The following is an 18,350-nucleotide window of genomic DNA, read 5'->3' as shown; positions in this document are numbered from 1 at the left end:
CTTACAAGAGCATTGCAATTATACATAACGGCTTGAAATCACCTCGCGTTTCTCCTACCATTCCAGACCTACGTCGTTTCGCTTTGTCTTGTGTCGGTCCACCATAAACCCTATAAGGAACTGGGTTTTCGCGAGCCGGACAATATATGTGAACGCTGAAGACGCACTGTGGATTAGGACAGTTGCTACCATAGCCAGCACATCTGGCAAATCTTGAGAATTAATTTTATTAACTCCTATAAACCATATGTACCGCTCTCTCTCTCTCACCCTCATCTTGGCAGATGGGATTGTTGACCCGTATTTACAAAGGATCTGGATACTACTAGCAAAAGTAAACATATTCAACCTTATTGTTACGTGACAAAAACCGTTTAAAACGTCATAGATTTAATGATCGACTAATCCAGATTGATGAGTTGACATTGGTGATTCTTTTAGACTATCAAAATAAAAGTATAAACCCTAGAATGTATATACGTTTCTGATACTAGTGCGTTCACTACACTATCTGGTTACCAATACTTAAGTATTAAGCTCCACTTAGTTGAAAGCAAACAGATGTTCTTGCTTACATCTAACTTCAGTTTATACATATATAAGGTCATTGTCCAGCCCAGAAAAGCAGTCTTTGGTCATTTGCAGAATTATAAAGGGTGATGAAATAAACATAGACGTTCATTGCTTCATTTTTGAATATCAACTGACGGTTATAAACAATTGTAGTAGGAAGCAATAATAGGAAGGGTCCATGGATTTAAAGGCTGTGTTAAACGATTGGTAACAAATCTGCTTCATCCCTATTGTGATAAAGATTACGGTTATTATTATTGTTATTAGTATCAACAATGAGCTACTTAGTTCCTTAGGAGCAAATTTAAACAATCGGTCTATCAAGTGACAATGAAGCCCTTCTTTAGGGACAATTGGTACTTAGTGGCATAGGCAGAAAAAAGGAGATTGCTTTGGAAATCCATTAGGTCTTCTTTGCACGTGAAATTGCAGCTGCTAGATATCTAACGAAGTTGAGCCTATTGATTTGCCCGTGCCTTTTTTCTTGTCTCAATCGAAAACCAGCTCCGCCGACAGAATTAACTGGACTACACTGAGATACTGTGATTACACATCATACATTCTGTCTGTTATTATTTACGTAGATACACGTACACTTCTACTGTCAAAAAAAAAAAACGGCTATGCTGAACTGCAAGTTACATGGGATAAACGAAATTTCTAGTTAAAAAAAAATTTAGGAAGAAGACGTGAGTGTCAACTTTTGTTATGGAGAATAGGAGAGAATCCTCTCGTTTCCAACGCTGTCATATGCCTTGGTAAAAAAAACGGATGTTTCAAGCTTTTGGCTTTATAGATATCTTTTTGAGGGAAATATCTTTGAAGAATTTTGAATTTTCTATAGAACAGCAGCGCAGGCCATAACAGCCATTTCAATTAGCCCAAGTTTAGATGCTTTCGGCATGATGTTAATCCCACTGATGCTAACATCATTACTGCTTGTAGTCCACAGTTTTGGGTACGATATGATAAGGTACATACAGCTTCTGTGCCGTATATACGTCAGATAACAGTTGTTACAAATTGTGGGCAAATTGGGTGGGCGTTGGCATTGCCTTAGTTGGTTTTAGCCCAAACAGAGAGGATGTTAACAGCTGCAAATAGGAATTGCGGGGGGTGTCCCAGAAGAACGTTGCATATTACCGCCAATTTGCTCTAGCTCGAGCCGAACGAGACAAACTAGTGGAAGAATGCAATCTACATGTACGTCTGTAATGGGGTATTCGGTATAATGGGGCATCGCGATTCAGACCGCAAGGAACACAGACAAAAAATCAAGGGCACAGATGCGCTTACCTGATACCAAAGCAGAAGCTTTTATTTGTTTATATTCGTAGATAGAACTTGATAATTAGAGCTGAGTTAGAACTATGTAAGTGAAAAAAGATTATCTATGATGAAAAAAAAAACATGGATATGTATATATAGTAGAAACGCTAAGTTGCAGTTGTAAATCAACATACACGATACACGAAACGGTTGGCTTTCAGCCAATAGTAAATTTTCGGTTGTTTAGAAATGTATGAACACGTGTTCCTGCATCGATTGATGCTGTTATAAATTAAAGCTGTTCATTCATTAATATCGTAACATCTATTTTTGTTTTGTCCTGCCTGTTAATGTTTTTATTACGAGATGCTAAAGTTCTTTATAATACGGTACAGACATAAAGAGATCAGCGGTTTAAGATTCCTACTCTGTGTAGATAAATATTCAGCTTGAATCGTCTTTGATGTTTCAGTTTCAAACAAGTGTTGCTATTTATGTCTCTTCGAAGCAATTTACCAACCATATATTTTTTTTTTATTCAGGTAGATAATCTTTTCCTCCTTAACGAAGTTAAAATGAGACTCGATTTCAATGTTCAGTTAAAATACGCCTTTATTTGAACGGTTACATGCTATTTTTGGCCGCTTTCGTTGTACTTTCAAGTGCGAGTTTCAGGCTTGGCGCAGCGAAACTATTAACATAACTGGCGCGGGCTTTTTCAAAAATTAGTTAGACTATGGCACACGTGGTACTCGTGTCATATCAGGAAGCTCTTAATGCCGAGCCCGTGAGATTAGATTATTCATCGTTGCTACGTACCGTATTACAAATGGACCCTCGATTGACGACCCGAATAACGACTTTTTATGTGTACCAACTTGCCCCTACATTGTGTGGCCGCTTTTTGAAGGAAATACGGACAATGGCTATTGGTCCGAATATGCTAATTGCAAACCTAAGTAAACTGGCAGAAGATCACGTTGAATTAAGACAATCAAGAACAATACGATGCCTTCAATAATGAATTAGATGTTACGTATATAGAAATTACCGACAGGTGATTTCGTCTCGGCTTACGATCATCACCTAGTGTAAATCAGCGCTATGCAAAAAACATATATGGGTACAGTTTACGTCTTGAATGAATTCTATGTTTTTTTTTGCTATTTCGAACCGAAGGTCGAAAAGTAAGTGTTATTCTTTGGCGGTGCTTCTATTACGACGGATGTGGTGGATGGATGGGTGGATGGATGCTGACAAGGATACATTTTTGTGCCGCACAATGTTCGCCTACGGCCAGGACGATGACCGTCCAGATATACGATGAAATCGTCCATGTTATGTGATTAGGCAAGCTGGACCCAGGCAAACGGGACCAAACAAGATCCAGGCCAACCGGACCCAATGGGTGTTAGACCAAGATAGTCACCATTGTTAGCTCACTCTTGTCGTACCAACAACGACGTCCTTTGAACCAGTCAGGACAATATACCAGTCACCTTGTTCCAGTTCAATCTCTACATACCTGCCGCTAATTAGGTGATCTCTCTGTGTCTTTGGATCGTCGTTGGACGCACGTTACAAATTGTTAACTAGGTTATTTCGTGTGTGCTTAGAGAATAGGGTGGTAGTCTAGAATGAGTCTTAGCCCATCTTATAGCTATATGCTTGTTATTGTAAAAATTACACAGTTAACACACGTATATATGCAAAAACAACTGAGTATTGTTGCTATGTTAATTTTTATCTAGGCCATTGTAGCTTTTCAGTTAAAAAATCTTGCGAGTGACGCTTGGATGGATCGTGCTTTAGCAGCCCATTAAATTATCTTACCTCTGAGCTTCCTAGTATATCTGAGGGGCTTACTATGAAGTGAGTCGCACTTAAGGTATCCTAATATGATTATGGAGGTGGTGTGGCCATCGTGATTTATTTTAAGTCGACTTCTTTCGCTGAAATTCGGGTATCTGCAGAATAGTAGGTTCCTTTTTATTGTTTCCGCATGTGTACCCGTACTAATGAATATTCAATGACGAATAGATAGAAGTGGATCGTTTTCTCGACCCTCTTAAGATGCGTCTCATAAAAAGAAAACCTATAATACACATTAACTGATTGTGCGATCCGTTGTGGTACTACCCCGAACAACCAAAATATCAGCATCTGCAGGACTTGTGTGGGGCTTGAAGGGAGAAGGTTGGTCAATGTATTAGCGGTTTCTTCTGTTATTCAGATGAACTATGGTATCTTTACATCTGTTTCTGATTAGCTGAGATATCCATGAGTCTGCCGCGTACAACCGGTATCAGATAGAGCTGAAAGTAATTCCAAAGGGGATGTGTGTCGATATCAACAGTACCCGTTTAATTATATTGTAATACTTGCCCTCCGCTTCTCAGCGTTAGGATGAAAGCTGTTTAACGGTTGAATTCCACGCGCGAATTTTATGCCACTGCATACGTAATCCTTTTGCTATTCAGGCTAATGGTATAGCCAAATAAGTACACCAACAATCATATTAGTAAGGAGGTCTCTCAACAAACGTTTGCTTTGCTGAAGCAAGAAGTTCCCGTGGGACCTGCCGAAAAAAAGGCGCCTGGTTAATGTTTACTGGGAGGGCAGGTAAAAGGGGCATATACTAAATAAAAATTGAAAATTTTCAGCAGAAAAACGACCGCTCTTTCTGAATGAGATAGAGGTGTGCTTTAAAATGTGGTAGAATAATCGTTGGCAGATTGAGCCAACTCGATGAAATTCGAGGTAATTGAAGGTTCAACTCCGCCATTGCTGCTGAGAGAATTGTTAATTTGTTCTGCGCATGTATCTGCAAATATACAGATATACACTCCACCCTTAAAACTTTATATTTTCATGATGACCCAATTCCGCCTTTTTGTAAGTGAATACCGGTCAAAGGCGCCACTCCGCGAAGTTCAGGGTTCGGCAAGCGTAACCTATCTGGGGCTTCTCTATAGCTAACGTCATCTTCTATTCGTCGCGTTACGAAAGAATATTTAACAATCGATTCCAGACCCTGTAAAATCCAATCTGATCAATATGGAGGTTTCCGTCACAAAAACGATTTCTGTCGTCTTGAGTCCCATTAATTGCAGCCCGATCGAACGGTGATATATGTGGTACGCGTCGCACCTCAAGCGCTGAAGTATTGAATACGGACGACTGTGACGAAATGAATTACTGAGTGACTACATTAGGTTCTGTTATTGTTTTTTTTTTTACAAAGGTGATGGTATCGATATGAAACCAAATGTACTGACATATGTTGATGTAGGAACCGATCGCAGATGTCCTACAACTCCACAAGTCCAATGTCCGCTAAATAGGACAAAAGCCTGAAACGTGCCTGATGTGTACAGGCAATTCGATTTCGCTTTAACCCAGTCCACTTCAAAGATTGTTTTATATAAAACTGGTGAATTTTTTCGGGCTGAACTTGGGCCAGTGGAACATGATTGCGACGCAAACCGCTACGAACGTGTTACCTTAATGTCATACGTTAAATTTTTCATGTTAGCTATTTGAAGTTTCTAGCATTCCCCGACCCAAAAATATCTCATTTCCGAAACTTAATGCTAGCAATCAACAGTAAGGGTCATGGAACCATCGGCCAATTACGCATCACATAATTGTTTCATATTAACTAACTAACCTTTAATCAAAATATAGGGTACCAGTCAGTTTTGCGCATTCTATGGTGCACCGTATTCATTGTTTGCTCCACGCCTTGGAGCATCATCGAAAATTAGCTCGACTGCTAGCCTTCACTACTGATTTACAGCGTACTACGGACTCCTTCATGCATCATCACTCTTCCGAGTGCTACAAGATAGTCTTGATAAGGCAGCCAGTGGCCACTCACCTTGTAGGCATTGCTTATTTACGAGGGTGTGTACTGGCGCATGCAGATCGTTGTAATATAAATTATATCATAGACCGATCTTAATTTAATAACGCTGGGAAACTACTGCCGCGTGAAGGGTAACTGTCGCGCGAAGAGGTTCCTGACCTCTTCGAGGGACGAAATAGCCGTTGGCCTGTTTCGCCTTTACTTCCTTTCTCTAGCTCGATAGTAATCTTCGTTATTGGATTTCCTGTCCCTCATAGCTTGGAACGGTTCGCAGTTTTTCTGGGCTTTTTACGTGCGTGTCCGCACTATGTTTGATATCTGCGATGGCACCAGCATCTGCTACCGACGCCAGCAGTTCACGTCTGCTGCAGCGGCTGTTTCATCCGTTGTTTTGTTGCTGTTGTAGGTGTTGTCGTTGACGTCATTGCTTTTGCCTGTGGAGACTATGGTGTATTTGTAACACGGTATAGCTTACACTGCCTTCCTTCTCGCTCTTCTCCTCGTCCGTCACGCGACCCTCACCGCTGACGGCCTCGAGCTGCTTCTGTTGATCATGGTAATTTGAATGATGTTTTTTTTTTTTATAATATGCCTCTTTTCTACTACCGCTGCAACATGTGGCCGGCAGCACATCGTAGTTATTCTGGTGGGGTCAGGAAGATGGAGGCTGTGATTGAATGACACTAGTAGCGTCAAGATGACGTTCATATTGCGTAACCACAGATAGAAAAACAAGCAACACCGGATATCACCACTTAAAATGTGGAGAATAAGCTATTGGCAGTGATCAACTGACTGGCGGGTTGACTGTCAGGTGTTTGAAAGGGCGCTTAGAATTTTTCTGTTGTATACTTCGATAAAAATTCACTCCGATTATGGATTTCCGCATTCTTCGGTGGGAACCTGGTGGGAAGGTTTTACGTAGCGCTTATTCATTTTAGGACGTAAGGCCTAAGCGTATTTCAAAAGTAGTTTCGTCGGTCGGCGGCATCGTTGTAAAAGATGTCAACTCTTGCGAATGTAGTGGAGTTGTTTGATTATTATCTGCAAGGCATTTACTTAGAAAATCCAATGTCGGGATCGATGTGTTCAAAGAATATATAGTTTAGTGTTATCTGCCTATTACTTATTACTCGTAACCCTACTTAATCGGGCAAGTAATTTAATAGCTCTCGAAAGCTTGAATTATACTTATTTTCTGATATGCGTATGTATCGGATCATCATTCGAAGAATAGATATATTATACGAGGATATGAACGATTCAACCCTAACTTTTTCGGGTACACTGCCATTCGGACGTCGTCAATGCTATTGAAGATAACCTGATTGAAGACGGTCTGTAGGCCAGAATATTCCTATAAACTGGCATCTAACATACAGGCCTAATTTGTTATTTGTTTTTCGGTGTGCTATCTCAAATTTTTAAGATTAAATTAGATGTCTCATCGTCCTCTTTTCAATACCTTGACTTTAAATATATGTTAGATGTATGTAGGTATCTAACTTCGGTTGATAGCGAAGCAGTTCGCGACCATGACCACTAAAAACGCGAAGACTGATATTAATGTTGACGTTGAAACGAAGGATAACAGTTAGAAAAATTGCTGATCCCCCCCCCCCCCCCCCCGTTGTGGGTTACGCGAGATCCTGAGGGGCCCTAGGGTTACTCTATTCGTCCCAGAATGAAAAATGATCCAAAACTACTTCATGTTCTTCACGGAACGAAGGACAAAGTGACATATGCATATACATGTACAGGCGATGTCATAAACCGTCGTGAACTAATTAGTGGTATCTAATTAGCATAACAACTTGTTGCAACAACTTGGGTGTCGGCACGTCCGAAAAGGATGTTTTGTTTTCGGGAAATAGCGATTCTGTTAGTAAATGAATTGAAAATTAGACATGAAGGCCGTTTACTTAGAATAGGAACGAACGTGTTGCTTACCACTTCAAACACTACTTCAATAGGGTAAGCTTTTTTATAAGCGTTTATTGTATTTTCAGTTTCCTTTAACCTGAGAGATCATTGCATAATTTTTGGTATACGTTATGATGTTAAGCTATGGAACTTCGAAAGTTGTACCAGCTCAAGAATGACCTCGAAGAAGAACTCGAACTTTTCTCCGGTTGAAGCTAGCGCAATTTTCATAGTCGTTAACGGAGATTTCGCCTGAGATCATACTATAGCATACGTCCCAGCGTCCTCAACTAAATGTACAAAGTGGGATTAGCGTTGAACTATTACTATAATTACTACTTCCGATGTTGAAAAGCTACACTGCGTACCAATAGTTACGGTGTGCGTTTGATTTTCTGTAGTTGTTTTTATTCAGGCCTACAGTTTTCAATGAACGAATGCATTTACCGAGTAGATGAGGAAGCAGCCCCGTTTCCAAAAGGGAGACTTCTACGACCAATGTGTCGTGCAAGTATTTTCAAGCGTCAGCACCGTCACGCGCAGGTCATGACAGCCACGGCTGGCAAACGCTGCGGGTGTTCGACCATTTGGTCGGCGCCGCGTTTATCTCACCTCACAAAAAGTGCCCCTTGGGCATATTTTTTTTTTAAATTGAATAATTAAATGTCAGGGATGCTCATCTGTGAAGATGTTCTCGTCGTCTGGAAAGTCTTTTATATAGCATTGACATTCATATTGCGGAAACATTAGTATATGAAGGTCAGTAGAGTTCAGCCTGGTGATTAAAATAGCATCTCTAATAGGACCACTCTGTGCGTCCTTTATGCATCCCTATGCGAAGAATGCCTTCGTATGTTGCCCACTTCAAGTACTGCTGTAACTTCAGCTATCTAGCAGTTCAGGTTATTTTGGCGAGCATCCAAATACGAATATCGCACCATTTAAAAGGACCGTATTACGAAGAGTACTTACACTACTAGTTTATTTGTAATGAAGCTTTTACTTTCCTTTCGATAATTACATATTGTATGGTGGAGGAAGGATTTTAGATGTATGTACTACGCGCGCCATGAATCGCCGTAGCTGACGTCGCTATTACGAAAGCGTGGCGTATAACGTGACTGCGCAATTGTTCCGATTTGTCATAATAATGTGGCCAACCGTAGCTTCTACGTGAGATACGCCTACAAAATGAGTTAGACCAGCTATTTTGGTCCTGAATAGGGTTTCACATTTATTTTTGATAACTGAGCATGCGTCGTCTGATATATGGGAAAGAGTAAATATTAACGCTACAGATCGACAGCTTAAGTCTATATTGATTTTTCAATGTTAAGTATCACTGGTTTAATAGTTTGTTTCTGATGGCAACCAAAGCTTCTCAGCTTCCGCCATATCACAATGCCTTCATTCTCATCTGTAAACGTTTGAATGTATCAGCTGGCGTCGCCAATTACACTCGCAGGCTGTTCCTTTTCATTGAAAATATGATGATAAATCGAAATACTGAAAGTTGTTTATTCCATTCAAACGATATCGGTGCCGTACCATTCCGTCGGTAGAGATGACTCGCCTGATAGAATTTTCCTGATTTTGACATTCGAGAGATGCTATTGAACCGCTCACCCTGCTAATGATCATCGGTTCAAACCCATAGTAACAGGGACAATTTTGGCGGACCTGCTGTTTTCTAACTGATATTATTCTTGTGAGTGTTGTTACTACTGCTGGTGTTTGTATGGCAGCCGACGACTATAAAGCGCCTTGCAAAGGTCAACACAAAATTTCGTTCGATCCATCGACTTCCTCATGGAACCGCTCGTCGTGAGTGTCAAGGCCACTGATGGCTATAAGAAGATAACAATATGTTGAATGGCTGTCAGTAGTGTACGCGACTACGAAATTAATAGTTTAAGCTTCCTTCGGTCCGCCGAATCAGCCCTGCTGGGCTTTGAATTCGGTGATCGTTACAACGCTCATTCGCTTTTTAATGCATATGGCTTGATTACCGTTAAGGGTTTAATCGGGCATATTATCGTTAAACACAAGATTTGCCCTTAATATGCAGTATGACAGATTTTAACGGTTCCTTAGACCGTTGTGCAAACGGGACGGATCCCTTAGATATATATATATATTTTATAAAAGCAATATAATTATATAAAAACATACGGGAAACTATCTGTGTTTTGTCAAAATTGTCATTATAGTAGAACAACGTGTCTAGTCTGACAAAGATCATATTATTTATCTCATTTTCAGAGGGTTACTTCCACGCTGTTATGAGCGGTAAGTGAACACATTTTTAAAATACGCCTCTTGCTTTAAATCTTGCGCCTTGGTCAAATTAAAGATGGCCTAGAGACATGATGCGCAAGCGCGGGAATTACGAAATTATGACCGTGAAGTAAATTTGCGCAGTATGTAGGCTATGATGCCTAAATGGGGATCTTTTCTTACGCTTTATTTCTGAGATTGCATGTAAGTATGAACGGATATTTTAAAACGGATATCCAGTTGAAGTAATAAGTGTTACTTGTTACGGCCATGTTTATTTAAGATATGTCAATTGGACTTGATATTAGTACGAAGTCAATGTTCAAAGCCCCTAAATCCATGTGGTAAGTCAGAGAGACAATTCAGCGAAAATACTGCAACGCATGAGGCCGCGTGGTAACTGAGGCATATCATATGTACTGCATAAAAAGTGAAATCCATTAACTGTGAAACGCAACTATGTATTGCTTAGTTCTGTTCGCCCCTCCTTAGACTTCATTGGTCATCGCTCCTGTGTCATAAAAATCGAGACTTATTAATAACCCTAAATAAGCAGGGACTGTAGAAAATTCGGACTTTCGTTTTAGATTGCCTAGAAGATACACGTATCTGCTGAGTTATTATGAATGATGCGGTCCCATAGCACGTTTTAAGAACGCAGATTTGCTCTCGTTAATATCCAAGTTGCGCCAATCAGAGGCGTTCCCTGTGTGTAGGGTTTCACAGGAAGTTATCGGGCAGCTTAATTTTAAACAATGTTAACGCCATTTTTTTTTACTTACCACGTAATATCTTTTGCATAATGTGCCCTGCAAAGGCTTGGCCGTTCGTAAATAAAGTCACACTCAGGCACTTCAAGCTGGTCATGTACTTCAAGACCGTTTTGCCTATATGGAACGCGTTGGTAGCCTTGCCCATGTTTACACTCAGTCCCGCCTCATCCATCTCTAACAGGAGCCTTGCGCATGTCTGGCCATAAAACCGACTCCGTCTAAAAATGACAGTATCGTTGGCATTAGGCTGTGTTCTAACGTGTGTAGCTGAATCTTAGACAGGGAGGGGCAACTCCTTTAAAAGGATTCAGGCTGTCACCTTATGCTACGCCAAATGGTTGGACACATAGTTTGGGGCTAGATCATATAGTCACTTATGCTAACCAAGTTTTTTTTTGCAAACTCTAGTGAAATTTTGCCTCAGATCGTCGTATAAAATTGAATCGGAGCAGTGAAGTGACCACCATATGTTTTTGCTTAAGTTGACAAAGCATCGTACATGGTAAAATGTATTCTAATAAAAACTTTCTACAGAACTTGAATAGCTGTACTTGAAATACTCATGTAAAACACTCAACTAATCTTGCTTAGGGGTTCAACCAGTCCCTTGGATGGATCAATAGTCTTGAGTAGTTCATTTTCGAAATATCTCTGGCATTTTCATTGTTGATTTTCGTAACTTTTAGTTTCAGCATTACCTTCTTCCGATTCATTATGACCTACTATCTGTTTGTTTATTCCGCAAGAGCACGACTTATGATTCATACAATCGTCACACTTTAATGTTTCGATTACCGTTTCTGTCAGTGATTAGTCCAGCTTTTGCTAAATTTAACTTTTAATGCATTAATTGTCTATGTGTTATACTTTTTTTTTAACGGAAATGTAACTTGGATGTAGCTAGTTTCCGCAATTGGCAGATGTTCAAAGCAGCCGAAACCCTCGTTCCGCTTAACTAGCTAGCCCCGCAGTAGGTTTTTTCAACAGCATGCCCCTTGTGCACGCCACTGCCTGCAGGCAATAATAGTAGAGGAGTTCACTCGACAAGAGCTAAAATATAATGCATTTCTCAATCACTTTTTGGTCCGATGCAACGTAACTTGTTAACATGAACGTCTGACGCTGCCGCGCTGTAACAAATCCTTATAAGTAGCTATTTTATTACAAAAGACTGATAAAATTTCTGTTGAGACATATAATTCTACATAGTTTACTTGTATTGCTTACGTTTAGATTTATTTCGTTACCTTTGAAACTGTGATATCAGAGCACTGCCGCGAATCTTCGTCCGTGTTGTCGTTGCGGTGGTCATTGTAATGTACGATAGAAGGTGATGTATTGTGTATAAAAATTGCCCCGTTGTGGTTTCATCTAGAAGTTTGTACATCGAATTTTTTTCACCTAGGATAGTTTTAGCAGGCAATATAGCAAGCAGCTGCTCTGTGTGTCTACTTGTTGCGACGCTAATTGGAAGCGACCTGGATTAAATTGCCGGGCCGGTTTCTTTGCTCAAGGTCCATGGGTTTCGTGAGGGTACTGTGCCGTGGAAACATGCACTTGGCCAATTCGGCCTTGCCAGCTAGCGGTCCTAATTCTATGAAGTCGTAGTAACATACTATTGTTTGTATTATGATGTTACTATAGTTTGCTTACTGGTGACAAAATATAGCTATAGTGAAACACAATAGTAAGTTAGCATGAGAAAAAATGCCAACAGAAAACACGGTGGCTAATTGCAACGACCTTGACCTAACGCATTGCCCCATGACCGCTCCGTCTTCACCCTCAAAAGCTGGGTTCCGACTTGTGTTCATTATATGCGGACGTGTGTAATATTATTGTTGTTGTTGTAGTAGCTGATGTTTTTTCCCTTTTAAAAGCTGGCGAATACAGCATTTAATTGAAAATCCTTAAAAACCCAGTTCTATATCATAGTAAGTATAGCTAGCCAGGTATAATCGCCCATTGTCATCATTATCGTGCATTCGTTTGCTCGTACATGCGTGTGTATGTGTGTTTACAAGTTCATTTCAAGGTTTACCAACCTTACCAACTTTATCTGATTATCGCCAGGCCGCTGGCTCAGACTAGTAGTTGAGGACCACTTACGCGGTGCTAACGTTGTTGTAGAAAAAAACGTTTTGATTGACTACATTTGGATTTTGACATAAAAGTCTGCTATAGCGGTAGTGCAGCTGTGCTGAGTTGGATTATTATCTTACTGGACGTCTTACCTGGAGATTTTCATACATGAGTAGCTGGGTTGCTGCTATAGAACTAAAAAACTAACGCCTAGAATATAATGAAACAGTAAAGTTCATCGAGGACTGGCAAAGGCTTGACAGCTAAAACGGCATCGGTGCTCGTGATAATTCTGTCGTAGGTCTCCTCCATCGCGATGCTTTCCATTTTCTTCTTCACAAGTCCCCTCGCCACTCCGGACAACGAACCAATCCTGCTGAATAAGGTCTCACTTTCCGAAAAGCGTCCGACGCTGTTTGCAGCGTGCTGGAGCCGTTCGTTGAAATGTGTTGATGTTCAACCGGCTCCGACAGCGCGTCTGCTGTCGAGTCAACGAGGAATACATACAGGACAGCTATCGAGGGAACACTGAGCGCCTGCTGGCGTCAGAGGAATAGCTGATATTCTTATTATAATTGTAGATACTGCGGGTTTTTGATCAGCAAAACATAGGGCAGCATTTCCAAGTGTCGTATGCCAGGCCCTTGTTTTGAAAACAAGCAGTTGCAAGCGAATGTGCCATAATTTAGGTAGATCAACAAGTTCTTCGCTTTACAAAGATAGACATATTCTCCGACCAGCTGCATATTGGCGAAAAGTGACATGATCTAAAATTGTGGAAGGTAACAAAAGCGGCTGCATGTTAGTGCGTGCTGCAGGTCTTATGCAGGTATGTAATCGACGACTCAGTTAGTTGATGACTGAGGAGCTACCGATGTAGACGTATTTTTGAGCGTATTTATACAGAATTTTGTTGAATCGTGATAAAATGTGTCTTCATTTGTGTGAAGTGAAACTGATTTCACAGAGACAAGCGTTTTGTCATAAATGCCTGTAGTGCACAGGGATGTTATTAGGCTGAAGGCACTCTGATATTGGCGTGTGTGCATGAACGTTGTCTTTTGTGACGGATAACGAATATATCTTGATTAAGCCGGAACTTGTTGATTCGATGTTCGCGAGCATTTCTGCCATAGCTCGGTAATAGTGCAACTCTTCAATAAGTAACAGAGGAACAGGTGCTATCAGTTTTGGTAAGTTGGTGAAATCCCGCGTTTTAGGAAATAGACAGGTTGTTTTCAAACGAAAACATAAGAAAAAAAAGGACTGACTTAAGGATGCAATGATGATAAAGCATAATTTTGTCTAACTACGGCTTGCTAACTGCTACTTGTGTTAACTTGCCGACAACTGAATATAGTTAATATATAATTGCTAGTAATAGTGTTCGGTTCGTCGCCATTTTGTCAACAATCTGCAATCTACGACGCATCTTTAGAGGGTCCTTGTCAATGACTTTTTGTTGTCGGTTATTGGATTCCGTTTTGTTTATATCTGTCTATTTACATGGATATTACCTGTAGGTGCGATACATCAGGGGGCCTATGATGTAAACTATATCTCCCGCTTCTCATGTGCTGTACACAATGCAAAGAATCATTTATAGAATAGATATATATCGAACTATCATAAGCGGCGGTTCCATCGGCGAATTCGACGGTCGACGAAGTTCTATCATATGACCCGAACTCCTAAAACCTTTTATTTCCCATGTACACTTTTCTATTCACGTCTAAAATGTGTACAGCACATCCCATAGACACAGAAACTCCAAGAGCAGACTCTCTTTAGTTGAAAGGTTCAATAGCTATTTTGAGTTCTCCTGTGAATAGAGAAAGAAATCATAGCTCGCTAGATCATCATCGAATAGTATCTAACGTAATTTCAATGAATTATCCTAAACGCAGCTTCTATTGATAACAATAACCGTAACCACCATAAACGATTATCCTAAGCGCATCCTTATGTTGTAGACTCTGCCACTGCGTTTCCTTTTAATTACATTCCTGACCTCTTACTGTGGTAGGGCGTTTCAGCTCTGTGACCGAATCCGACAGATCACGTGGTCATTTGTTTAACAAAAAACTGCAACACTGGGACTGACGCACGCTTGACGAGAGCCTTAATGATTCATGAAATGTTTTGGCGTATAAAGCACCGCTAACTATATTCCGATAGCTGTATCGGTGTGGCGAAGTCATGTACACGTTGTGTATCCGGCTGCTAATGTTAGCGGGGGTATGGGGATTGTAGGGAACACTGCAGAAAGCGTCGAAAAAGTGAAGCGAGCGCACACGTAAGAAAGAAACAACTTCTTTTTCCTATTGTCTTTTAGTTACATTTCTCGTACTCGTATCGTCTATTTAGAGGTCCAATGAACTACTTAGCGCGTTGACTCTTTCCGTCGTTGAACTCGACGTAAATAGACTGTGTCTGTGAGAACGGCCGCTTTGCAATCCTGCTTTTTTCTGTGCTTAACATTATTGGAATTGCCTCAACTTGACAATAGATTGCTATGCGTTGTCCGTATATATACTATAGAGTTGGCCGTTTGGACGATGTCGTGCTCGGTAGGCTGCGCATTTCGCCGTTCCTGCTGTGACGACATTTTGTACTCGTAAGGGCATAGAGTTCACACTGCCTTGGACGCAACGTACATAGCAAAAATAGGACGATAAAGTCCACACAGGGCAAATTGTATAGCATATGTGGGTACATACGTATAACGCACAATGCAATATAAAAGGCAATAAAGCAAAAATTAGTGGGGATACGTCATCTGTGCGACTGCAGCGGAAGGCTTACAATGCAACGTGAGTGTAGAAAATTTTTCGTGATGATAGCCTAGCTTCACAATAGAGCATTACAATGGAACTGGAATAGTAGAGGTTTACCAGAGCGGTAAAAATAAGTAGGAAATTCGAAACATTCATTTGAGTGCAGAAGTGGAAAATAAAATAAAGCAGCGCTCCGCTCTGAAAGAACACTTAGCTATTCACCCCTGTAGCATAGCGACTTCTGTGATGACCGAGCGTTGGCGGTTAGCAGTAAACAACTAACGTTAACGTCGCAGTTGTTTTCAACTTCCGGAAAACCTTTAATGGCATCGCTTGGCGCCAACGTCAAATCATTCGAAATTACGCCAAAGTCCAGTTACGGTGTCATAAGAGTCGTTCATTCACCAATCATTTGATCTTACCGAGGCATATCGATAGTTGTATAAACTAAAAAATGATCGTTTTTTTTTCTCCGTCATACAGCCCCTGCTAATCTACATACATATTGTAGAATACAGACTATCCATTGTACATGATCTTCCAATCTAAATTGTAGTAGCATTAAAAATTCAATGATCTAGCTACAGGGAAGATTAGCTTTTTTTTCTAGGTAGCGCGGAAAAATGCCTACGCTAGTATCATTTGCTCTGGGAACGCGTTAATACTGTTGTTGTTATTGTCGAACGTATCTTTAACGGCAGGAGAATCTGGGATACGCTAGCCATTCGGTCGCGTACTCTATTATACAATAGCTGGCCCTTTCCTCAGACACACAACTGATGCTTCTCCGTAGCATGCTACTGTAAACCCCGCTTTAATCACGGCTCAAGCGAGTGGCTGTACGATTTTCTTCATGGTAGCGTCTGATCAAGATGCACGTCGTTACTGACCAAGCAATAGTCGCTGGTCGGACCGTCGGTAAACTGGGTGAAGAAAGCGGGCCAGCCAGACGGAGTGGCAGGCAGACGGAAGAATCGACCAGAATCGGCGACTGGGGCCGGCGAAGTGGATTTCGGTCACTGCGTGGCACCGCAGTCTCCGCTAACTGTCGTTTCCGCCAGTGCTGCTGTCGCGCTGGCCGTTCTTCTATTCGCTATAAGCGTCGGGGCAGTGGCTACCAGAAAATCGTCGGCAGTCGCCGACAAACAGGGTCTGGGATAGATGCGTTGTGTCGTGACGCGGGTCCGTCACCGTTCGGCCAATAATAGATGGCGCGATCGCTTGTTTTCAAGTGATGTCGATGGGCATAGTACGTTTTGGTAAGGGCTAGCGTAAGAGGCTTCGAGCTCTACGAGAACAGTTGGCCACTGATTAGTCGTCAAATACATGAACGATTAGATGGATCTACTGTAGTAAAATAGCAGTACGGCTCAGGCTGGCGACGACACCACAGTGAATTATAGCGACCGCAAGAAATGCAAAAAGAATTCGCCATAACATCGACTGGCATCGATTCATATGCGGAAGATGTATGGCAGTGAATCCTGATAGACGACACTGACCTTATATTCTGACCTTAAATGACGGATAAGGTTCGACTCGAAGCAGGCCTTTGTGCTAGATAAGTTTTGGCTACTATAATCGGGTGTTGAATAGCTGAACAACGCTGCCTGGGCCCCAGAGAAGACGAGCGCACGAAGACGTTTGCGTTCCGTATTGTGGTGTTTTTTGCGGAAAAATCTGTTCATGCTATATCATCGGTCGTCGTCAGATCATCCTCCGCAGCGTTTCCGAGACACGCTGGGTCTGATCATTGATTTACTTACGAGCAATGCGCCCGTATATTCGCGCAATATTTGACTCGTTCATTTCTAGCTAGACATGAACATCGTTCAAATTTTCGTTTTGACGCCGCCGTGCTTTTGCACTACTGCCATCGATTGCCACGGCGAGAATATCTTGTTTCAATGCAGAGAAATGCGTGTCCGTGTTAACTATGTGTAGGCATGAACGGGAAAATGCCGCAGACGCACCGTGTCACTGTGCAATACCGACTGACGGCAACGATGTTAGGGCAGGGCTGTTACCGCTGCCGTAGAGACCGATACGAGAAACGTTAGCGGGACAAAAGTCGACTCAAATATCTACAGACAGCCTTCCCGGCGCCGTGAGTAACGTCTGTGAGAGGGTACAGACCAAAGGGTAAGCGAACAGGTGTCGATTTAAACGATGATCGCTGGGTTTTATCCAATCGCCGCCGCCGCCGCCGCCATTTCTAGAGACTCTGCATCGAGGTAAAGGAAAAAAATTAAAATGCCTGCCGGAAGCCAACCAACTATCGGCTAGTCTGTAAATGCTAAATGCTATTTTACCCTAATAGAAAAAAAGAAAATCACTTCTATGTGGCTAGATCACTATATCATTACCGTAACTTTCCGACGTTGAGTGTAACTAGAGTAGAACGCTATCCTCTGTCGCGTTTTACATTTGTCGAGTGTAGATTTATTGCCAACAGCGTCTAACTTGAGCCGTTGTGATAACCTTTTCGGACGGAATAAACAACTGCTCGCGCCGTGTAGTCAACAACGAAGGAATGGGTGCAGAGATGCCATTAGCCCGTGAACTACGGCAGGTACTGTAGAAACGACCATGAACGCGCCGTCGTTGTTCTCGTGCTTATTATCCTAATGATGTGTCGTATTCGAAGTCGATTCAGCTAAACGTAGTAGGATCGTACCATAGCTCGCCAACCCTTTTGTAATCAAACCCTGTTCCCAATACCGTCCTCAACCAATTTAAATGTATCCAACCTCAGCAGGTTACTCACGTATACGTACAACGCGTGTGTATTTGCCCAATAGAATTCTT

General features: G+C 41.5%; 1 protein-coding gene across 7 annotated transcripts in view; it reads left to right on the top strand.

Annotated features, from left to right (window-relative positions):
- Window positions 1-18,350, top strand: part of LOC111245418 (membralin) — a 73,932-nt gene that overhangs the window by 22,615 nt on the left and 32,967 nt on the right. Inside the window, exons 1-2 of one of the 7 annotated variants that reach the window (XM_086979913.1) lie at window positions 13,156-13,594; window positions 13,716-13,958. The exons of 4 other annotated variants lie outside the window; for them this stretch is intronic. The gene's annotated coding sequence lies outside the window, so the exon portion shown is untranslated. Of the gene's footprint in view, window positions 1-9,895; window positions 9,923-13,155; window positions 13,595-13,715; window positions 13,959-16,765; window positions 18,115-18,350 lie in introns of those variants that run through there. 2 more of the 7 variants (XM_086979912.1, XM_086979910.1) reach the window with 2 other exon arrangements.

This window comes from Varroa destructor, unplaced genomic scaffold (assembly GCF_002443255.2).
Source record: "Varroa destructor unplaced genomic scaffold, Vdes_3.0 BEIS01000002.1, whole genome shotgun sequence".
NCBI classification, from domain to species: Eukaryota; Metazoa; Arthropoda; class Arachnida; order Mesostigmata; family Varroidae; genus Varroa; species Varroa destructor.
Note: the sequence above shows the minus strand (reverse complement) of the source record. Positions and strands in the feature narration are given on the sequence as shown.